We start from the raw sequence: 24,840 nt of genomic DNA, 5'->3' as shown, positions 1-24,840 counted from the left end.
ACTGGATAGAAAAGCAAGACCCAATAGTATGTGGTCTTCAAGAGACACATCTCACACTTAATGACACTCATAGGCTCAAAATAAAAGGATGGAGAAAAATCTACCAAGCAAATGGAAAACAGAAAAAAAGCAGGGGTTACAATGCTAATTTCAGACAAAGCTGATTTCAAACCAACAAAGATAAAAAAAGACAAGGAAGGGCATTACATAATGGTAAAAGGTTCAATTCAACAAGAACACCCTACTATCCTAAATATAAAGACACTCAACACAGGAGCACCCAGATTCTTAAAGCAAGTTCTTAGAGACCTACAAAGAGATACAGACTCCTACACAGTAGTAGTTGGTGACTTCAACTCTCCACTGACAGTATTAGACAGATCATCGAGGCGAAAAATTAACAAACATATTCAGGACCTAAACTTAGCACTGGACCAAACAGATCTGATAAACCTTTACAAACGTCTCCATCCCAAAACAACAGAATATACATTCTTCTCATCTCCACAAGGCACATAATCTAAAATAGACCACATAATTGGACATAAAACAATCCTCAACAAATGTTAAATAACCAAAATCACACCAAACATATTCTCAGACCACAGCACAATAAAAATTGAAGTCAACACAATGAAAATTGCTCAAAACCATACAATCACATGTAAATGAAACATGTTCCTGAATGACTTTTGGGTAAATAATGAAGTGAAGGCAGAAATCAAGAAGTTCTTTGAAAATAATGAGAACAAAGATATAACGTACCAGAATCTCTGGGACACAGCTAAGGCAGTGTTAAGAGGGAAATTCATAGCACTAAATCCTCACATCAAAAAGTTAGAAAGATCTCAAATTTACAACCTAACTTCACAACTAGATGAATTAGAGAAGAAAGAACAAACCCAAAGCAAGCAGGAGATGAGAAATGACAAAAATCAGAGCTGAACTGAATAATATTGAGACATGAAAATTCAAAAGATCAATGAATCCAGGATTTCCTTTTTTGAAAAAAATAATCAAATGGATAGGCCATCAGCTAGACTAAGAATAAAAGAGAGAAGATCCAAATAAACACAATTAGAAATGATGAAGGGAATGTTACTACTGACCACACAGAAATAAAACAACCATCAGAAACTATTACAAACACGTCTACACATACAAACTAGAAAACCTAGAAAAGATGGATAAATTCCTGGACACACACTCCTAAGACTGAGGCAGGAAGAAATTGATTCCCTGAACAGACCAACAATGAGCTCTGAAATTGATTCAGCAATAAATAGCCTAGCAACCAAAAAAGCGCAAGACCTGATGGATTCACAGCTGAATTCCACCAGATGTACAAAGTAGAGCTGGTACCATTCGTACAGAAATGATTCCAAAAAATTAGGAGGAGAAATGTCTCCCCAACTCACTCTATGAGGCCAGCAGCATCTTGATACCAAAACCTGGCAGAGACACACTAAAAAAGAAAACTTCAGGTCAATATCCTTGATGAACACCCATGCAAAAATCCTCAACAAAATACTTGCAAACCAAATCCAGCAGCACATCAAAAAGTGAATCCACCATAACCAAGCAGTCTTCATCCCAGGGATGTAGGGTTGGTTCAACATACGAAAATCAATAAATGTGATTCATCACATAAACAAAACTAAAGACAAAAACCACACGATTATCTCAGTAGATGCAGAACAGGCTTTTGATAAAATTCAACATCTCTTCATGTTAAAAACTCTGAATAAATTAGGTACTGAAGGAACATACCTCAAAAGAATAAGAGCCATCTATGATAAACTCACAGCTAACATATTACTGAATGGGCAAATGCTGGAAGCATTTCCCTTGAAAACTGGCACAAGACAAGGGCACCCTCTTTCACCACTTTATTCAACATAGTACTGGAATTCCTAGCCAGTGCAATCAGGCAAGAGAAAGAAACAGAGAGTATCCAAATAGGAAGAGAGGAAGTCAAACGATCTCTATTTGCAGACAACATGATTGTATACCTAGAAAACCCTATAGTCTTGGCCCAAAAGCTCTTCAGTTCATAAACAACTTCAACAAAGTTGCAGGATACAAAATCAATGTACAAAAATCACTAGCATTCCTATACACCAACAATAACCAAACTGAGGGCCAAATCAGAAAGGCAATCCCATTCATAATTGCTACACACACACACACACACACACACACATACACACACACACACACACACACAAAACCTGGGAATACAGCTAATCAGAGAGGTGAAAGATTTCTACAATGAGAATTACAAAACACTACTCAAAGAAATCAGACAAGACACAAACAAATGGAAAAACATCCCACGCTCATAGATAGGAATAATCAATATAATTAAAATGGCTATACTCCCCAAAGCAATTTACAGATTCAGTGCTATTCCTATCAAGCTACCAAAGACATTCTTCACAGAACTAGAAAAAATTATTTTAAAATTTATATGGAACGAAGAAAGAACCCAAATAGCCAATGTAATCCTAAGCAAAAAGAACAAAGCTGGAGGAATCACTTTACCTGACTTCAAACTACACTATAGGGCTATAGTGACCAAAACAGCATGGTACTAGTACAAAAACAAGCATATAAACCAATGAAACAGAATAGAGAGCTCAGAAATAAGGCTACACATCTATGACCATCTGATCTTTGACAAAGCTGACAAAAACAAGCAATGGGAAAAAGACTCTATTCAATAAACGGTGCTGGGATAACAGGCTAGCTATACGCAGATTGAAGCTGGACCCCTTTTTCACACCATGTACAAAAGTCAACTCAAGATGGATTAAACACTTAAATGTAAAACTCCAAACTATAAAAACCCTGGAATATAACCTGGGCAATACCATCCTGGACATAGGAACAGGCAAAGATTTCATGACAAAGACACCAAGAGCAATTGCAACAAAAGCAAAAATTGACAAATTGAATCTAATTAAACTTAAGAGCTTCTGCACAGCAAAAGAAATTATCAATAGAGTAAATAGATAACTTACAGAATGGAAGAAAATATTTGCAAACTACCCATCCAACAAAGGTCTAATATCCAGTATCTATAAGGAGCTTAAACAAATTTACAAGAGAAAAATAAACAACCCTGTTCAAAAGTAGGCAAAGGACATGAACAAACACTTCTCAAAAGAAGACATACATGCAGCCAACAGGCATATGAAAAAAAGGTCAATATCACTGATCACTATAGAAATGTAAATCAAAACCACAACAAGATACCATCTCACACGAGTCAGAATGGCTGTTATTAAAAAGTCAAACAATAACATGCTGGCAAGGTTGCCGAGAAAAGGGAACCCTTATACACTGTTGGTGGGATTGTAAATGAGTTCAACCATTGTGGAAAGCTGTATGGCGATTCCTCAAAGAGCAAAAAACAGAATTACCATTCGATCCAGCAATCCCATTAATGGGATTATAGAGCATTCTCCCATAAAGACACACGCATGCAAATGTTCACTGCAGTACTGTTCACAATAGCAAAGACATGGAATCAACCTAAATGCCCACCAATGACAGACTGGATAAAGAAAATGTGGTACATATACACCATGGAATATTATGCAGCCATAAAAAAGAACAAGAGCATGTCTTTGGCAGGAACATGAATGGCGCTGGACGCTATCACCCTTAGCAAACTTATGCAGGAACAGAAAACCAAATATAACATGTTCTCACTTATAAGTGGGAGCTAAATGATAAGAATTTATGAACACAAAGAAAGAAACAATGGACACTGGGGTCTACTTGAGGAAGGAGGGCAGGAGGGAGAGGAGCATAACTGGGTGATGTAATAACATGTACAACAAGTCGCTGTGACACATGTTTATCTACGTAACAAACCTTCACATTTACCCCCAAAACTAAAATAAAAATTTAAAAAAAGAGAATCATGCAGTGGCTTTATTCTAGCTCTTAAAACAAGGTGATGTGATGGCAGTGATGGTCAATACCATATGGGGAAGACCAGGTCCACACTGTCTAGAAGCAACTGCTACCACATAAGTCTTCTTGGTTAAGTAATTTGCACCTACAGTGACAGGATAGGTCCCTGGATATACTTCTATGTAGAGGTGTTCTCACCAGGCTGGGATGCCTCTGGAGCAGGCTTTGATATTTGATAGATGCCTCGAGCACCAAGGGATGTCTTTTTTCAGTCTTTTCTCTGATCATTCCCTATGTCCAAGCACATGTGCAGCTTCAACTTCCCTCTGTGAAAATGACAGACATGGGTTGCTCCTTCTTCTTCTGGCAAAGATGAATAACATTTCCCACAATAACTTGAAGTACTGTCTATGAATTCAGCCATTGTTCAGAAGAAAGAACTAAGGGTTGGGTGTTTCTCCTCTCTCCGGCCCACTTCTCACGGCGCATGCGCCCAGCACGCTCCATAATCTTTCAACATGGAAATCTGATCATGTCACTTCCCTTCATCCCACCGATCTTGGGAAGAAGCTCAAATACGGCTTCCAAGGCTGTTTATGAGTAGGACGCTGCTCCCTCTACAGCTTCATCTTTCAACACTCCTCCTACCCTGCTCTCTGCTCCAGCCATCCTGAATTTCAATTCTTTTCTCATCTGGGATTGACAGGCTCATTCCTTCCCTCTCCCCTCTCCTTGGCTAACTCATCCTTTAGGTGTAAGATTAGAGAGCACTTCCCCTCAGAACCTTTCTGACTCTCCCTGTCTTGTTTACTTCTTTACTGTTAGGTTGACTTTTTTTTTTTTTTTTTGGTAGTTCTATAGCATCCTATACTTCTGCAATCACAGCCTTAGTCATTCCTATGATGAATGCTCATTTATAGCCTCCTCCACTCAACTGTAAGCTGCTTAAGAGCAAGGACTCTGCTCCCCTGTGCATCACTGAGTCCTGGCACCTAGACTGCTACCTAAGACACAACAGGTGCTCAAAAATAATTACGGAATTATGAACAAAGGAACTAATCCATGAATCCCATCAATGACAAAACAGGTAATTCTAGAGAGTGTATATGTGGTTAGCTTTTCTTTTTTCTTTTTTCTTTAATGTCTTTGATTCTTCCTTGTTCCTGTGCTTAATTTTCAGCATTCTTGTGTAGCCTTTACTTATGTTTTGGATCAATATACATTTCTCCATTATTTTGTGTTTTTTATACCAAGCAAGAATAAACTTTACTTTACCTAAGTTTAGGCCCTTTTCCTCTAAAGTCTTTTCCACCTTCTCTGCTTTCACTATTTTCTACTTCATCCCATATTTACAAGCATCTAAGTTATAAAGTATTCTGCAGTGTTTATTGACTATAATATTTTCTTGTATGATTCACTGTAGTTTCATTTATGTGGCTATGTTAAAGACACTTAAGTCTAATAGAGAATGTAAAGTTTCTTAAAGTCGAAGTTCCAAAAGCAATTAAAATTTAAGGTAATAAGCTTTAAAGCAAAGCCATCTCCTATGGACATCCTTCAGGAATGTCATACTAACCAAGAAATCTGAAGGGGAACCATCTATTATTCATACTAAGGGAACAGGGACAGTAGCTTCACACAGCTGACTTCTCTTTGTTACTGACTAGCTTTTTCTGCTCTATGGATAATACAAACAGGATCAAAGGATCATGATATACCACAAGTAAATATCCCTTTTAAGCAGATGGATTGCAAGTTAGGAAAAAAAGTTGCTCTCCAGTGATTAAAACAGCTCTCTGGAAGCCCACTTTATTGCATCTAAGTACATCACTAGTCTCACTGGGAGGGTTTATTCCTTTCAAAGATCCAGTCTCACAGCTGGTAAGAGTTTTGATAAATAATTTTGTTGTATCTGTATGTACCTCTTGTTAATGCAGGCATATCAATGATCAATACTCATGAATTAGAATTTACTTGTTAATGTTCATATTGTCTCAGTAATCCAAGAGACATGCATTTGATTAAGGAAAATGCCTTGGTCATGGAAAGACCAAGATGCGCTCTTAAGAAAAGTGGACCATATTAAGCCAACAGGGTCACTGTAAGTATCTGATGTCAAAGTGGAATAAACAAAGGAACATTTGTTATTTGCAGTTATCCAAGAAGGTGGCAGCACAGTCCAGTTCCAGTCATTAAGGCGTGGGAGCGGGCGCCTAACCAGACCTGGGTTTGGTTCTAAGCTCTGCCATTCACTACCTAGATCTAGAAAATGTTCCTTACCTCCTTTAAACCCAATACCATAAAATGGAGATAATAGTACTTACCAAACAAGATTTTTACGAAGATTAAAGGAGACAATACATATAAAGTAAAATTTGAGCCCAGTCTCAAGTATATAGCAAATGTTCAGAGTATTTTACCTAAATTAAATATTACATTTTATCATCCATCTTCCTTTGCACAAACATGTGACATGACATCATATAAAATGCAGACTTTATTTATATGCAAGTCTTTAGGTGGCACTTGCAAGCTTCCATGTGCCTATGACATTTGGGAACTTTTATCTACATGTTGTAGGAACTGTTTGTATTTATACCTGTCATGCCCATGTGGCTACATTTCAAAATGATGATTCAGTCATGACTCTTCCAGGGTCTCCTGTGGGCCCAGCTCTGTCTTTACCTAATTATGTTAGTTTCAATCAACGACTATAATATGAAGACTTAATGAGGAACATAAATGAGAGTAATTCACGTATACCAAAATCAACTTAAACACACACTAATATAATGTCCAAAAATGCATTATTTAAAATACCCTATACATTATAGAGAAATGCTTATCTTCAATCTTCTACTTGATTTGCGGTGTCAGTTTACTGAGCTATCAATTTAAACTGAAAAGCCTGAAATTTGAATATACAGAATAGCTGAACAGCTGCAGAAACAACCTTCTAAAAATATATACTGTTACCCAGCAGATGAAAAAGCAATTATTTATTGAAAAATATCAGGATTTAATATTACCCAATAACTGCAAAAGTTGTTGAAAGGATATAATTAACATTTACTGAAGATTCTTAGGGGGTAAAAATATTTTAAATAAAACAAATATTTAGAAGTTCTTAGTTACTAGTAAAAACAATCTCTTAAAACACAATGTTCATCCACTTTGAAAAAAAAATTTGCTGACTGGGACATTGCCAGATAATTCTGAAGCTCAAAAACAACAAATCTGTCAAAATCAGGGAGTTGCTCTTGGTTTGTGTTTTCGCAATCTGTGACTAGACAATGGGTGTTGCTCAGGTCAGGGGAACATTAAGGACCCAGAAAAGCCAGCAAAGGACTAGGAGATTTTGATGTACTAGAAAGACACAGGATCAAGAGTCAGAAGACCTGGCTCTCACCCCGACTTTGGCTCTTGCTAGCAGTGTGACTGGTCTCATTCATTCATTTACCTGTTCATGCCAGCTGCTGGGGACATCAATGAACAAGACAGACATATCCCTCACAAAGCTTATTCTTTAAGGCCTCACCAGCACCCTAAAAATGGGGAGAGGACCATAGAGTTGAGAAGTTTAAATCAAACATCACAAGAAGAGGTCCATGATGGTCACTACTCTCATGGGATGAAACGTCTTTGACTTCGTTTCTTTATCCATAGAACATGAGTAGAACACCTGCTTTCTCTACTTCAGCAGGTACCAAACTCTGCGGGCATTTAATAATGTGTTAAACACATTTGAAATAAAAAAACCCTACTTTATTAAAATAAACCATTAGGAAAATCAATTAAGTACAAGGTTATCAAAGCAAAGTTTGCCTAGTTCACAAACATCTTCATTGATATGTTTAGTGGCCCTTCAGAGGAAGCCAAATATTTGCATAACCATAAGCCTCCTTCAAATATCTTGAGTCTTGTCATGGATCTTAATTTGCCAAGTGGGTCCCTATGTTTGGCAGAACCCTTCAAATCATCTGAAGGCTGCCTGCTTTTTGAACGGGTTTTTACTGATGAATTTTTGGGAGGAGTTCAGAAACTATCCAACAGAAAGTCTTTTAACCAATGGGCCCTAATCAACTGGATGGATCAATCAGCATCCTCCATCCCCTGTATAAAATACACTGACCAATACTGTGGTCAAATGAATATTGAATGTTCTCTCTGGTATGCTGGAGCACATTAGCTCTCTCTGCATAAACTGTTAATGCCAGCTGTACTTGCTTTGTAATTACAGAAATTAAATATTATGTTGGCCCATGAAATATGAGTGTGAAAATAAAGTTATTTGTATGAAAATTTAGTAAAATCAAAGAAATGAAAGTAAGTCACTAGAGGAAATCTGCCATTGAATTAGATATGATTGAGACAACTGTGAAAGATTGGGGAAATAATAAAAATTTAAAATGACTTTGCAGTCAGACTGTGTTGCAAGTGTCTTAAAAAATTCCTCACTTAAAAAGACTAAAAATGGAAATCATGCAATAATGTGCATGAAAGATTACATGAAATTCCAATCAGCAGACCCAAACTCCAAGAAAAGGCCTTGGGCCCACATCAAAAGATTGGCAAATCACTGTTCATTTACGACTTTAGATTAAATACGTGATTGAGGCTATGTAGTATCTTTTAAAAAAATGATTCACTGTTTAACTGATTTTTCAACTAACGAGAAAACATCCAGTCCCAGTCAGGTTAGATAAGAGGGCTCTGACTCTGCAACCAGCCTGTAACCCTGGGAAGCTCTAGGTAGATAGGGTTCCTTCTTGCTGCTTCTTCTGATTTTTAAAATTTTCTAACTTATCTTAATGGTTACTACTTGCTTCTTTAAATAATAACATTATTTTAATAAAAAGATATATATCTAAATTTCAGCTATTTTGGAGCAAAAAGCCTTTGCATTTTATTTATTTATTTATTTGTTTATTTATTTATTTATTTATTTATTTATTTATTATTTTTTGAGACAAATCTCACTCTGCCACGCCCAGGCTGGAGTGCAGTGGCACAATCTTGGCTCACTGCAACCTCTACCTCCCAGGCTCAAACAATTCTCCAGCCTTAGCCTCCCGAGTAGCTGGGATTACAGGCGTCCGCCACCACGCCCAGCTAATTTTTTTGTATTTTTAGTAGAGACAGGGTTTCACCATGTTGGTCAGGCTGGTCTCGAACTCCTGACCTCAGGTAATTCACCCACCTCGGCCTCCCAAAGTGCTGGGATTACATGCGTGAGTCACTGTGCTCAGCTGCCTTTGCATATTTTAAACAAAGAAAAAAAGAGGCCAAATATTTTTACTCACGTGTTGCTTAAATGTTTAGTAATTCTGCCTTTTGCCCCCCATTTCTGGTGTGAGGCTACCTATCTATTAGTAAGACTGTTTTAACTGCAGGCCAATGAATATGACCCCTCCAAGTAAGAAAGGCTGAACCTTTCCAGTTGTAAAGGTTGATTCTGGGGCAGCAGAACCCTACCATGTGTGACAAGGTTTCCTTTTACTAATCTGGTTCTCCTCCTGTATATTTTGGGAAATGACACATGTCCAGGCAAAGCACACCATGGGCCAAATGCACATCCTCTCTGCTTGGGACTTTAAGGGGCCATGACTCAAAGCACTTCACTGGGGATGCCCAAGGGTTGTGCATGACCAGACATCGGCAAAGCATTTTTGAGAAACCTCCTCCTCAACTAAAAATACCCACTGTGAGAAATCTGTAGCATGAAGCAAGGATCGAGTCAGTAAAACACAAAAAAAGAGACAGACTTGTGGCAGTCTCAGTATCAAACCCAGTTCTCCCTCCCTTACCAGAACAAGAACAATCAAAAAACGGTTTACAGGAAAGGACTTCTTGAAGGCAGTAATCTGGGATACATGGCCACACTCATTTTAGTCTTTTCCTTTCTCTTTCTCCTTGAGGGCTGGGGTGGGGAAAGTGGCCCCAAATTTGTTCAAAGTCCAACTGAACACAATCAATAATAGACTTATGATGACCTTTTTCTTAAATTTCTACTGAGAGATTAGTTTTATTCCTCAGCAAACACCTCCTTGATTTCTGCATCCTAGGAGAGCCTGGGCAAAGAAGAGCACAGGCAAGAAGTGGGAACGTGTTCAGAGAAAGTGTTGGTGAGGCCTGGCTCTCCCAGCCCCTCTGATGGCTGAGAAAACTGCTTGACAAGAGGGAGACCCACCAGGACAGAAGACTGAGCTTCACGGGGCAGACACATTGCTAGAGTAGGTACTGACTTCCCATGGCAATGGTTCTATTTTTTTCATGGGAGACCTTCCTATAGTTACACATAAAGAAGAGACATAAAACTCGAGAACTTAATGGCAGAGAAAAATAAAATGGTAAATCTAGAATGTTTTGCTTAACTTCAAAACTGTTGCTGAATAGTTTAGAAGGTGTAGGGGGTTGAATTGAGGTCCCCAACAATATAGGCGTCCTAACTTCTAGAACCTGGAAATGAAACTTTATATGGAAAAAGGACCTTTGCAGATGTAATGAAGTTGAGAATCTTGAGATGAAATCATCCTGGATTACCTGAGTGGACCCTAAATCCAAGGGAGGTGTCCTTAGAAGACACAGAAGAGAAGACAGAGGAGAAGGTCATGTGAAGGTGGAGGCAGAGATTGGAGTAGTTCAGCCATGAGCTGAGGACATCCCTGGAGCTGCCCCAGAAGCTGGGACAGGCAAGGGAGGATTTTGCCCTGAAGCCTTTGGAGGAAGTGTGGTCCTGCAACACCTTGATTTTGGACTTCCAGCCACCAGAACTGTGAGAGAATAAACATTGTTTTAAATCGCCCAGTTTGTGATAATTTGTTAAGCAGACCTAGGATACAAACACTGAAGGCTAGGACAGCTTATAAGGAGACTGGGGGAAAAACTTCAAAGAAATTTCTGTTGGAAATAGAAATCTTACGTGAGAACATCAAGATCGCCTCCTGATGCCCCAAAGCACTATGATTCTGAGGAGAGCAAGAGGGAGAGTGCGACTCTCCTCCGAATGCAGGCCTGGGCCCCAAAACTGATGAAGGCACCCGCTGGCTGCATGGGGCCAGACCTAGTGTGAGTCAGAGTCGCCAGGGGAACTTTTGTCAAAAACTGATGTCTCCACTTAAGGGTGGCTGAGTCAGAATTTCTGGGGGTCAGGTTGGAGAATCTGTGTTTTTCAAAGTCTCTCATGTGATTCTAATGATCTCCCATCCTTAAAAATGGGCCAGGCGCGGTGGCTCACGCCTGTAATCCCAGCACTTTGGGAGGCTGAGGCGGGTGGATCACAAGGTCAGGAGATCGAGACCATCCTGGCTAACACGGTGAAACCCCATCTCTACTAAAGATACAAAAAATTAGCCGGGCAAGGTGGCGGGCGCCTGTAGTCCCAGCTACTTGGGAGGCTGAGGCAGGAGAATGGCGTGAACCCGGGAGGTGGAGCCTGCAGTCAGCCGAGATTGCGCCACTGTACTCCAGCCTGGGTGACAGAGAGAGACTCCGTCTCAAAAAAAAATAAAAAATAAAAAAAATAAAAATAAAAATAAAAGATGGGCCCAGGTTGTCTGCTCCCTCCCCCTTACAATGTTTGAGAAGTAGATTTGAAGTCAACTTTTAAAAAAACATGTGTCCAACAGGCTATTTATTATTTAAAACCCAGCTTTATTGTTTATGTAAAGCTGGATACAGATGCATTATAAAGTATTAAACAATACAGAAAAGCACAAAGACAAAAGTAAATATCATCCAGATTCACCATCTCGGGAAACCTTCCATGTGTATTTCCAAGTGTTTATTCACACAGAGATGTCTGTGTACACTTTAACCTGCCACTCAAAGTGTGGTCCACAGACCAGCAGCACTGACAACACTAAGGAAATTGTTAACAATTCAGAATGTCGGGCCCTGACCCAGCAGGATGTACTAAAACTGCAAACATATTATACCCTTGTTTTGTAACTTGCGTTTTCCACACTGCAATGTATTGCAACCTCTGTCCTTGGTAATAAATACAGATCTTATGATCTTTCTTAATACATACACGGTATTCCTTTATGTATCAGACTTTACTTCATGAGCTCTCATTTGATGATCATTTCTAGTTTCCCATTTTTCCCACCATTGTAAACAATGCCCACCTAAAAATCCTTGAGAAAGTATCTTCCTGTTTTGTCACTATTATTTTTGGGTAAATCCCTAGAAGTCAACCAGTGTGCAATGTTATGCACACAGATCATTTTGATACCTAACGCCAGAACGCCAGGATGCATGCCCAGTGACCCTACACACAAATGCTTGTTTCCTCACACTCTTGCCAACACTGGAGTTTTTCTAATAATTTTAACCTTTGCCTATCTGATACTTAAAAATGACAATTCATTGATTTTTTTTCCTTGCATTTTTCTAAAAGCAATAAAAAAGCTTCTCATACATTTATCGGCCATCTGTATTTCTCATTTTGTGAACTGTCCAAAGTTATTTTGGTTGCTTAACAGTTATAAAAGAATCTGTGGAATTACAGAGTTTAGGAATATGGTTTAATCACAATGAAAAGACATGAAGAAGAAAAAAAAAGGAAGGGAGAAGAAAATGTGCCATAAAAAAGGATAATCAAAAGATTAGTTGGTGTGTTTATTTATAGATACTGGTTACAGCAATCCAGTGATTAGGCAAATTAATGCAGCTGTGTATGATCACAGCTCTGGGATCAGCACCCACATCCTTTTCAAATGATGCCACCTGTCATTTAAGCATTTTGCATTTGCCTTTCATGTTACATACATTTCATGATGATTTCCATTTTAAAAACCTTCTTGGTTAACCCTTTGAAGGTTATCTTGATATGGATTCCCCTCTACCATCAGGAATGGGGTGAGTTAACCACTCTCCCAGGTAGGCAAGAGAAACAGCACGTTTGCCTCTGAAAAAGACCAATCCTCTCCAAATGTTCACATCTTAGGAAAAAGAACAGTTGTATCCTTTTCACTGGGTGTAAAACTGCTTCTCTGCTCAGAACCAATAGGAAAAAATGGGGGTGGGGTCAGATGCTGTGTACCGGTTGACTTCAGTAGCATGTGCAAACCATGCCCATTCCACAGGGCACATGCATCCCTCACACCCCCAGGGTGACCTCAGGCCTGCTTTGTCACAGAGGCACCCACCTTGGGCTCAACACCCAGCGCACTCAACTTCTCAACAAGTGGCAGGGGTCTTCTCACAGGGCCCCTGGAACTCTTTCAACCCATAAGATGATGCCAAATGGGTGAAAACCCACCTCATCCACCCCTGCCACCCTCTAGTTGCTGCTTTATTTGTGAATTGAGACTAATCAGTCATCCTCATTTGCAGACCATCCTCTGCATACAGCACACAGCAAGAGCACTACGCCAGGTGGCCAGGAGGGCCGGCTGCAGGGAAACAGAGGAAAGCGTGGAGAGAGAAAGTCTCTAGGCTCCACGCTGCGATCTGTGGGATATGAACAGGTGGAACAAGGTCTTTAATCAACACGTTTCAGGATGTTAGAACAAGCGGGTCCCATTACAAAACCCGAAGGAAGGAATTTTAGGACAAAAGGAGAAGCATGACTTTATAGAATAGGTTCTATATAAACACACGAAGCACATATACCTTAAGGAATGTGCATGGTAAAACATATTTCAGTAGCTGCTAGAATGGGAACAATAGATTCTTAACAGGTTTGAAAGGGATGGGGACTCAAGAACACATCTCAAAAATGTGGGTCAGAGTCAAGGAAGCTTGCTGCTACAGTGTCATACAATGCTCTCAGTGCTACTGTCAGATGCAGCATGGGCAGAAGAGAAAGCTTTGGGTCTGTCACAGTTACAGAGAATTGTAGACTTCAATATTTGGTTACGGGATGAAGAGGGAAGAAGGAACCAAGACCTTTAAATAAAAAGAAACAAAAGAGTGAACATGAACATAGAGCTACACGAAGTGTCAACCCTAGTGAAGTGATTATGTTTTAACTGTGTAAATAAAGTTCAATTAAATATTCAACATAACAGCAATAAAATGTGAAACACTGAGAAGCGTTTCTCTCTAGTCAGTGTTTGGCAGACGTGTTGTGTTTGCATCTTGCTCTTTACGGTGATATCTCTAACAAATTTAAGGGCAAAAGTGACGTAGACCATACATTCTAGAACAAATTCTAAAACAGCAAGAAGTGGTCAAATGCCCAGTGGCTTAGTCAGATTCTTAATTCTACACACTACGTTTATTCTCCAGTCTCACTGAAAATCTAACAGCCGAGTGGTCAAAAGAAAAGATAAAACTGCAAAATGGGAGCGCCACAAATTTCTGCTCCTCCTACTCCAGCCAACTTAACTTGTCAGGGAGGAGGCAGCCTCTGTTTCCTTCCTCCCTTAAAGGGGGGATGGCAAGCTGTCGACAACTCCTACTGTACAAAAGAGTTGTTCACACTGCAAAAGTGTTTACTGCTCACAAGTGACGCTCAAAATTAATTCACAGCAGCAACACCAGCAGAAAGCTTTGACAGACTGTCTTATGTGTTGACACAGTTATACGTTGTTGCATAAAAAAAAGTAACACACTTTTTCTCTTTTCCAGCCCATACACACTGAAGTTGCTCAAAGGAGAGACTGTGAAATGCGTCTGAGATTGTAAATGCCACCCTGCAGGTAAGGATTCCCCGCTCCGGGGTTGATGGCTGCAGGTGTGAGAAGACGTGGAACCCCCCCCTCCCTTTTTGAGGTGAAGCAAGGCTGCGAGCCTCTCCCCCAGTCTCTGTTACAACTGGCCTTGCTGGTGGTTTTTCCTTTAAGAGCATTTCCCTCTAGGGCAAGCCTCAGGCACCATGGTGGGAAGTGGGGTAGAGCTGCTCATTATACCACCTCGGCAGAAAAGGAGATGCCAGGATAACAGCTTTCTGAGACACAAATCATTCACCTTCCTCTTCCTTTACGAAACAATAACCCTGCACTTACAATGGCTTTGGGAGGCTGGGAAGATGTGACTTTCTTGCTCAGAAATGATTTACATTAAAAAATCAGAAAGAATGCAGTGTGATTTAATTATCTCAAGTTATCTGAGATGATTAGAGTTAAAAAAGAAGCCAGGTGGGACAGCCAGTATGTGGCCTCATCTCGAAGATGTTGTACAGACTCTGGCTCAGCTCAGCGATCTGCTGTGGCATGAGGCTGTTGTGTTTGAACAGTTCCTGCTGAGCAGCGTCCTCACTGAGAAGTCATGGGACTTGAAAAATGAAGACCACTGACACTTTAAAGGTGCTTCTGGCAATCACAAGTAGCTACTTGTGTAAAAACTACGCAGTGCAAGAACTTTCTTTAGATGGCGATATGTAAGTATCTTTTGAAAGTAAGGTTTGCATGGAGCTAACCCCAAGGAAAACTGTGGGCCAGGATTCACTGCCTTCCCATGCACTTTTCCCTTATGCCCCCATCTCCATGTCCCCAGCCATGGTCCACAGGTGCCCAAAGAGCTCTTCTGGCTTTGCCCCTTACCCTGTCCTGGCCTATGCCTCTCCTTCCCTCTCATTCCTCCTCAGCACCAAACTCTCCTTTCTTTTGGTCTTGGGAAGGAAGTGGAGGAAAGAATCCATATCAAGATGCAAATGACTGACAATTTAAGGTATTCATCCTACTAGGCTTTGGGGATTTCTTTCCCCTCAGGTTTAATTTGTTTGGTGGTTAACATTAATAGCTAAATCCACACACACACAAGTTTTTCAGTATCATCAACAACTTTAAGAGTCTATAGGCCGGGCGCAGTAGCTCATGCCTGGAATCCCAGCACTTTGGGAGGCCGAGACGGGTGGATCACGAGGTAAAGAGATTGAGACCATCCTGGCCAACATGGTGAAACCCTGTCTCTACTAAAAATACAAAAATTAGCTGGGTGTGATGGTGGGCGCCTGTAGTTCCAGCTACTTGGGAGGCTGAGGCAGGAGAATCGCTTGAACCTGGGGGGTGGAGGTTGCAGTGAGCCGAGATCGTGCCACTGTACTCTAGCTTGGTGGCAGAGCGAGACTCTGTCTCAAGAAAAAAAAACAATCTATAAAGGGTTCTGGATATCAAATAGTTTTAGGACCATTGTCCCAGACTACTGGAGCCCTAAAAACTTCACTAAAGTGGTTTCCTACTTCTCTGTCACATATTTCTTTTTCTTCTAAAAAACAGGGTCATGTGCATAATGTGCAGGTTTGCTAATATAGGTGTATGCATGCCATGGTGGTTTGCTGCACCTATTGACACGTCCTCTAAGTTCCCTCCCCTGACCTCCCAACAGGCCATGCTGTGTGTTGTTCCCCTCTCTGTGTCCATGTGGGTTTTTTTTTTTTTTTATACTTTAAGTTCTGGGGTATGTGTGCAGAATGTGTGGCCATTTTCATGATACTGATTCTTCCTATTCATGAGGATGGAATTAAAAAAAATTTTTTTTAAATTGTTATACTTTAAGTTCTAGGGTACATGTGCACAACATGCAGGTTTGTTACATATGTATACATGTGCCATGTTGGTGTGCTGCACCCATTAACTCGTCATTTACATTAGGTATATCTCCTAATGCTATCCTTCTCCCCTACCCCCTCCCCACAATAGGACCCAGTGTGTGATGTTCCCCTTCCTGTGTCCAAGTGATCTCATTGTTCAATTCCCACCTATGAGTGAGAACATGTGGTATTTGGTTTTCTGTTCTTGCGATAGTTTGCTGAGAATGATGGTTTCCAGCTGCATCCATGTCACGACAAAGGACATGAACTCATCCTTTTTTATGGCTGCATAGTATTCCATGGTGTGTATGTGCCACATTTTCTTAATCCAGTCTGTCACTGATGGACATTTGTGTTGATTCCAAGTCTTTGCTACTGTGAATAGTGCCACAATAAACATATGTGTGCATGTGTGTCTTTATAGCAGCATGACTTATAATCCTTTAGGTATATCCCCAGTAATGGGATGGCTGGGTCAAATGGTATTTCTAGTTCTAGATCCTTGAGGAATCACCACACTGTTTTCCACAATGGCTGAACTAGTTTACAGACCCACCAACAGTGTAAAAGAGGATGGAATGTTTTTCCATTTGTTTGTGTCCTCTCTTACTTCCTTGAGCAGTGGTTTGTAGTTCTCCTTGAAGAGACCCTTCACTTCCCTTGTTAGCTGTATTCCTAGGTATTTTATTTTCTTTGTAGCAATTGTGAATGGGAGTTCATTCATGATTTGGCTCTCTGCTTGCCTACTGTTGGGGTAAAGGAATGCTTGTGATTTTTGCACACTGATTTTGTATCCTGAGACTTTGCTGAAGTTGCTTATCAGTTCAAGAAGTTTTTTTTGTTGTTGTTTGTTTTTTGAGACACAGTTTCATTCTGTTACCCAGGCTGGAATGTAGCGGCGCGATCTCAGCTTACTGCAACCTCCACCTCCTGGGTTCAAGCGATTCCCCTGCCTCAGCCTCCCGAGTAGTTGGGATTACAGGTGCTCACCACTGTGCCTGGCTAATTTTTGTATTTTTTGGTGGAGACGGGGTTTCACCATGTTGGTCAGGCTGGTCTCAAACCCCTGACCTCATGTGATCTGCCTGCTTTGGCCTCTCAAAGTATTGGGATTACAGGAGTGAGCCATGGTGCCTGGCCAGCTTTTGGGATTTGTTAGAGTACACCATCGACTGGTGGAATTCCTGCTGGTGTGATGAGATGCAGTGAGAAGTTGTAAGATGCCCTCCAAGATAGAGGAGGTCTCCTAGATCAGTATAGGCCCATGCCCAGGACACAGGTGTCCCAGGATACAGGTGGCCTAGGATACACGTGTTAATGTAGCCACGAGGTAGGATACACTGGTCCTACCTGATTAGGGTGATGCTGACACAGGAGCTAACAACGAAGGATCATTTTCTCTTTTGCCTGGCACTATAACATATGTACCACATGCTTTTACGTATGTGGTTCTCATCCAGTAGAGTATGACACTGAGCGTGAGTACTTTTAGTATTCTCATTTACCAAGGTGGAAATTGAGGCTTGAAGAGGTTAGATAACTTGCTTATGGCTATCATGCTAACAGAACAGCAGAACTGGAATTGAAAGCCAGCTGTCTGGAGCTCGTGGCCTTCTACCCACCTCCAGTGGTTTCATCTGAATAGGAACCATTGATTGTGAATAGCCAGTACAGGCCAGCACCCCCTGCTTCACCGTGGGGCAATACTAAGACAGCTAGAGGCCAAACTGCAGATGCAGAGGCTTTGCTCACACGAAGGTGGTGAAGTTAGAAGAGCATGAAATCTGAAGGCAAACAGATCTGGTTAAAATCCTGGCTCTGTTTGTTGCTTTGCTTTAAGCCCTGCAGTTAATCTGTGAACTTTAGTTTTCTCCATCTATAAAATTCATCTGACACTACCTGCTTTACAGAGTTGTTTGTGAGAACTGAATAAGGTAATACACATGCAAAATGTTTTGGGAAGCACAAACTCTTCGATGTTGTTAGTGTTAATATGGTCTTTCAGTGGGAAGAGTCACTCCTGAGAGTGGAAGATTGCGTTTCCCATCAGTATCACCTACCCCACCTGACAAATCCAGGCGTGGGCTCTCTGGAGGACCACTGGGGAAAAGGGAGTAGAAGCATTTACCAGTTATCAGAAGCATTTACTAGTAATAGTCAAGTTTGACCCTAAAAAACAACACAAGAAGATGAATTCTGTGACATGTGGATGAGAAACATGAACTTTCAATGAATTCAGAAATTCCACACTCACAGCCTGCTTCAAGGCCTGTGTCAGCTGCTGAATCAGAGTAGGAGGCATCAATTTTCTTGTTGGTGATTACACTTGTGCCTTTGTACACCGCCGGCTGCCTTCAAAAGGGTCACCTTTGTGCGGCTGACTCCTCATTTTGTAATAATTCCAAAATGCAGTAGCTTCTCCCAAAGTAGTTCAAAGACACCAAACTGCTGAGAACCAGGGGCGGCCATCAGGACACCAAACTTCCTGCTTCAAATGGCCTGAATCTCAGCGAAAGCTTCTGAATAGATAGGCAAGCTCCAGAAGGCCAGACTGCGGTCATTAACCTAACCCTTTATTATGGCGATTCTCAATTCTTTTTCTACACATGAGCTCACCCTTCAAACACCACATTTATGTCCATTTTTGGGAGGGTTGAACTAAAGTTTAAGACATTATGTCATTGTAAACAAACAATCACAAGTAGCGTGACTCTGTGGAAAATACAGCATTTCACTTTTGTGGTACTGGTTCCACTATAAGAACAGGGAACCCAAATGATGAGGTCAGTGGGCCAGCTGCCACAGCAAAGAGAATGCCAAGCTGGGCAAGCTGCTTTCACTCACAGCTAAAAAATTAAGCTCACTATTGTTATGCCAGCCAACGAAAGTGATTGCATTCCTAAATTAAATGGAAACAGAGCTTCAGAGACTGCTCCTCCTTAGTATGACGTGTTCATGCCAGGAGGTCAAGAGGCTGCCACTTTTGCTGATGATGGACATAACCACATCCAGGCTTATTCCATTTAGAAGACACTGCTGGCTAATAAAAAGTAAATGAAAACACACACTACTGTGAATCAGGTAGCACTAAAAACGGATGCAACAATGTGGCAGATGTTAAGAGAAGAAGCTATCTAAGTCCTAGAGACTCATCTAAAGAGTGTAAACCATGCTCTTCTGCCAAGCGGCTACGACTTCTACTTGCAAGCAATGTAGTATTACGTAAGACAACCTGACTTGGTCTTCATCTATTTCTTCCTAAGGCAGAACATTATCCTTCCAGCATGCAACAGGGCTGGTCATACCCCCTAAACAGCTTTGATTATATCTGGGTTATATACCAAGCATCAGAACCAGCCTGGGTTACATAACCGCCACCCATCCCACCTTCCTATGTCTACCAATCATACTTCCAGGCTCCCAGACTTGGAGCCTCAGGGTCTTCTCTGATTTTATCTTTCTGGTTCCTCTGTTGTCCTGGCCCCACCAATATTCATATTCAGTCTTCACCAACATCTCACAGATTACTCCTTTGATATGTGCCCAGAGTCCATCTCTGTTTCTTTACACTTACAGTCACCATTTTTGTGCAGGTTCCTCCTCCCACCCCTACCGTGGCTACACCATTACAAGAACCTCTCACTTGTCTTCCACCTCTGGTTTGTGCCCCAGCAACCTGTCAGGGACACCACCATTAAGCCACTGTAATGGTTTTCCTGGGCTTACAAAAGGGCAGTCCACAACTCAGCTTGTATTCATGGCCCCCAACAACTCGGTACCAGCCTGTCTTTCCAATCCTATTTCCCCTTTCTGCCTGGCTGAACCACTTCTTGAGCCCTGCAGTGTACCACTCCCTGTCTTTGCATGTCATCTTTTCCCACCCAAAGTGCCCACTTCTTCTGTCTAGCTACCCTCTAAGACCCAGTTAAGCCACATCTCCTCCAGGAAGACAGCGCTGGTCATTCCTGAGAACATGCAGCCCAGATCCGGATCACTTACTTGGTGATAAGTAGAGTACCTCCTTTTGATCTCTTTTATAGCACTTACTGCTTTGATGGCTATTCAAATGCAAATCAGTTAATTTCTTGTCTCTTCAACTAGATTTATCACAGCTCCCAGAAGACTATATTTTCTACTTTTTTATATTATCTCTGCCCACCCCATCTTTTGTCCTTCTCCTCCTCCTTCAAAACTCATGTAGAAATCATAATATTAAATAAGGACTTATTTTTGTCTATGTCCTAAGGAGAAACCAGGAAGGAAACCTAAGTGAAATGCAAGAGTAAACTCAGCAGAGATGTAACTGGCCCCTCTGGGTGGAACACACACCAGAACTGAACAAATCCAGAATTGAGTACATCTGCTGCCAGCATATCTTCAATGCTGCCAAACGCCCTCACCTACATTAAATCAGGTAATCTTAAACTCAGGCTTTGAGATATAATTCAGTATGTAAGGAAGGGAGAAGAAGAAAGAAAATAATTCCTCTTTAGAAATGCATTTTCCCCCAAACACTTCAAACACATGACTTCGCTTTTAATCCATTTTAATTTAGAAATATTTCTGTAATATGGTATAGAAATATTTTGATGATGTACATCAGTGCCCTGCTTGTAGTATCAATCTAGGCATGAAGAGTGATGAAGGCTGACATTTACAAAAGGATGGCTGAGAAGAGTCCTTCCTGGTCCAATGGGGTTAGTGAGGTAGGAGTAGCCTGGAGCACCTGGTAGAGCTGGAATTACAAGATGTATAATTCAGGTGGTCAGGGGCCTATGGGCATAATTATGCAGCAGAAACAGGCAGTGCATAGAATAATCTGAATGGTGACCATCTCCAGAATGGCAGCCTCCAGAGTGAGGCTTTTCACAGTGCCCAGTCTTCTTGACCAAAAGGCAGGGGGACTTTGCTAGAGGAGTTGGTATTTATGTCTAAATGGAGAGTGGTACGCTCTGTTGAATTGAAGCCTTGCACAAATAACTGGCATGTGCTTTGGTCAGGGCAGGCAGCCTCTGTGGGAGAGGGTCTGACAGCACTGGGGCAATTCCTTCCCATCAACTTAGTTAGGAGGGTCATGCCTCCCTGTCTCTGAGGCCTTGAGTCTTTAACAGTGATTGAGATCTACATGGCAGATACAGGCAGAGCAGATGGCAGGAAACATGGGATGAACAGATCCAGGCCTTAGCAGTGGCCCTGAGATTTACATTAGAATAATTTTCAGTTGCCTCCTTAATTTTTCTCTTCCCCCAATGGAGCGATGACCGTGCAACAGTATCACCTCCCTGGCAGCATGCTAAAGCCATTTTTTTTTTCCCGAATAGAGAATGAAACTGAGGCAGCCTTGTCTTCCTTCTTCAAAGTAGTTTTCATATCCTACAAACTTTTTCTTTACTTGTTGCTACCATTGTCCTCCCTCCTGACACAGCCAACTAAAACCTTATCTCTAGCTTCATCATACAATGTTCCCTTCTTGTTACCTACACCATGCCATCTATCGCTCACATTTTGAGAATCTGCACCAAGACTTTAGAAGATTATGATGCGTCTGCACCAATAACCCTCGGCTACACTTCTCCCCAAAGTTCTACTGAATGTTTGACATTGATCAGAACTCTGTTCACAACCAACCTTTAAAGTAAAGCATGAGGCTGGGTGCAGCAGCTTGTGCCTGTAATCCCAGCACTTTGGGAGGCTGAGGTGGGTGGATTCCTTGAGACCAGCCTACGCAACAGGACAAAACCCTAAAACCCTATCTCTACCTAAAAACACAAAAACGTAGCCAGGCATGGTGGTACATGCTTGTGGTCTCAGACACTCGAGAGCTGAGTAGGAGGACTGCTGGAGCCCAGGAGGTTCAGGCTACCGTGAGCTGTGATTACACCACTGCACTCCAGCCTGGGCAACAGAGCAAGACTCTGTCTAATAAGAGCAGGCCCTACTATGATCAAGATTCCTAGGAGCCTTGTATTCTCTTTGCATTAGCCCTCCTCCCACTTATTTCCTCACTCACCAGACATCCACTGGGCATACATCATATGCTGACTCAGGTCTCATGGCTGGTGAAATGTGGATGATACACTGAACCTCCATCATCATCTCTGACCCTTTCCACTGCCACCAGGTCTGTGGCCACCTTCACTGCTGTTTCTCAACTCTACCACGGCCAGCACATCATCCCTACTTCTTATCTTGGCTGCTCCTTGTTTTTACTGCTCTGCCTCTTTCCTTCTTTCTCTTTTGTCACTTCACCCAAGCTTCCCGAACTTCTCCAAGGCCAGTTACCCTTTCTCAGACATCACCCATCCACCAGGGCTCTCCTTCCTGTGATCAGTCAAGTCCCGCGAGCACAATCCTGCACTGTGACTCTGCGCCATGTTTTGTTGTTGCTCACTGCTAAGGCTGCGTTTCTTTACCTCCAGAGATACCCACACAATTGACCTTCTTCTTCTTTTTATAAACTTCAGGGTCAGTTCTATTATGGACAAATAGGACTATTAACACTGATGGCTGCTTTGTGAATTTAACAGTATGGAAAGAGCCTGGTTTTGGAGTCAGATCTGATTTCAAATCCTTGTCAGTTGCAGTGGTAGCTGTGGAATCTCTGACAAATCATTTAAGTTCTTCTCAGTCTCAGCTGTCACACTGGCAAAATGGGACTGATAATTATTACCTCATATGTTTATTTTGGTAAGGATTCAATATATAAAATGCCTTACATATAGAAGGCAACCCGGAAACGCCCTCCCCTGGCCCACTCTTTACCTTCTCCCTATAAACGTGATGCAGAAAATGGCTATAGGGAACAGTTAGGAAGGAGAGGGGATATCACTGGCAAAATTAAGCAAAGCTAATAATAATGAACAGATTAACTACAAATGCTACTTAATATTACCAGGGCTGGTGTATCATAAAATTGTACAGATTAAGATGAAAAAAGGCAAAAAAATTAATTCCACAGGAGCAGCAAAAAGCAGTGGTCACCAAATGTGAACATAATAGCCAGCCGCTACAGTAATGAGCACTAAACCATACTATTTTTCTTTTCTTTTTTTTTTTTAAAAAAAATCCTACAAAGAAACAGTATACAAGGAAACTAGCATGTGAGAAAGACTCGGACGTATGTGTAGGAGCTAATAGATGTGCAAAAACCTAGACCAGATTCCCATTTCAAAAAGGAACTTGTAGAGCACTGGACCTACCCTGACAGTGAGGCAGTCCTGGTAGAATGTCACATCATCCTGTGACACTAGCACTGTGCACATACATTAAAAAAAAAAAAATGGCTGTTCCAGTGAAGCCAGGAAGAGAACAGACGGCAAAGCCTGACACAGACAGAAAGAGGGACAGGCTTGTCTTGACTCCAGCTGCCATTTTTAAACCCAAGACACGATATCACCTAAGGAATACTCACACTAACATTTCATTCAACAATTCCTCCACTGCAAGTCACATGAAATACGTTAGACAAGAGCAGTTCTGCCTAAACTACATGCTGTCTGAGAGGCATACTAGTTCTTTGCAAATACCTAAACAGAACTTTCAGATGTTTCTGCTGGAATGAGAAAAAACATGTGCGTTTGAGTGTAATGTGATGGTTTTCAACTGCTTAAAGAGGCCATAAATCTATTAGCTTGAACTTCAAAGAAACAAATTCTGAGAACATCGAAAATTAGGGTGGGGCAAGGAGAATTGGATCTAACTAGTTTCTCCGTTCTTTCCCAGAAAAACAATGAGAACCAAACCAGGCTCCAGTCTCTTTCTTCTCCCAATTTTTACTACTTGCCACACTTTTGAAAACATCTTCTACATACTTCTACCTCTGGACAAACACATTCTTATTCAAGTTTGTGGTTAACTCCATGAGCTCATTTTTCTATGATTTGTTGGACATTTTTTGTGGCTTTTACGGAGAACAGTTTAAAGTGAATTATCTTTGAGAAGCCTGTGGGATTCTATAATTCTCTGGTGCTCTCCTCAATCAGGATGATTTATTCCAAGACAATTCTAAACCAAGAAGGAGGACTCGATGCCCAGACTTCTAATAAGATTCGGCTGCTGTCTTGCAAAGCCAGGCAGTGTGGGACAGCTGGATGAACTGAGTGGGACTAGGCTTAGATTGACTCTGTGATCAGAGCAAGTGATTTTACCTCTTTGGGACTCTGTCTTTGCAACAATAAAACATAAGAAGTGGTGATGGCAATGACTTCGCAGATTCTCCCAGCCCTAATACTCTATGAGATCATGACTGTTCTAGTCATAAAACACACACACACACACACACACACACACACACACACACACACACACACGTACGTCTCTCTCTCTGATACGTTTTCTCATAACCAATGGCTCATTCTAGAGTTAATCGAAGATACAAATAGGAGAAACAGGGACATGAACTGGACAGTGAGAGTCCATTTAAACCAGCAGGGAGG

At 41.3% G+C, this 24,840-nt stretch overlaps 1 protein-coding gene across 13 annotated transcripts in view; it reads right to left on the bottom strand.

Moving 5' to 3' along the window:
- Positions 1-24,840, bottom strand: part of BACH2 (BTB domain and CNC homolog 2) — a 367,290-nt gene that overhangs the window by 181,480 nt on the left and 160,970 nt on the right. For 3 of the 13 annotated variants that reach the window (XM_015136932.3, XM_077999658.1, XM_077999653.1), the window contains exon 3: positions 4,123-4,250. The exons of the other annotated variants lie outside the window; for them this stretch is intronic. The gene's annotated coding sequence lies outside the window, so the exon portion shown is untranslated. The remainder of the gene's footprint in view (positions 1-4,122; positions 4,251-24,840) is intronic. 13 annotated transcript variants of the gene reach the window in all.

The sequence above is a fragment of the Macaca mulatta genome, chromosome 4 (assembly GCF_049350105.2).
Source record: "Macaca mulatta isolate MMU2019108-1 chromosome 4, T2T-MMU8v2.0, whole genome shotgun sequence".
Lineage (NCBI taxonomy): Eukaryota > Metazoa > Chordata > Mammalia > Primates > Cercopithecidae > Macaca > Macaca mulatta.
This window is presented reverse-complemented; position numbering and strand designations above follow the sequence as displayed.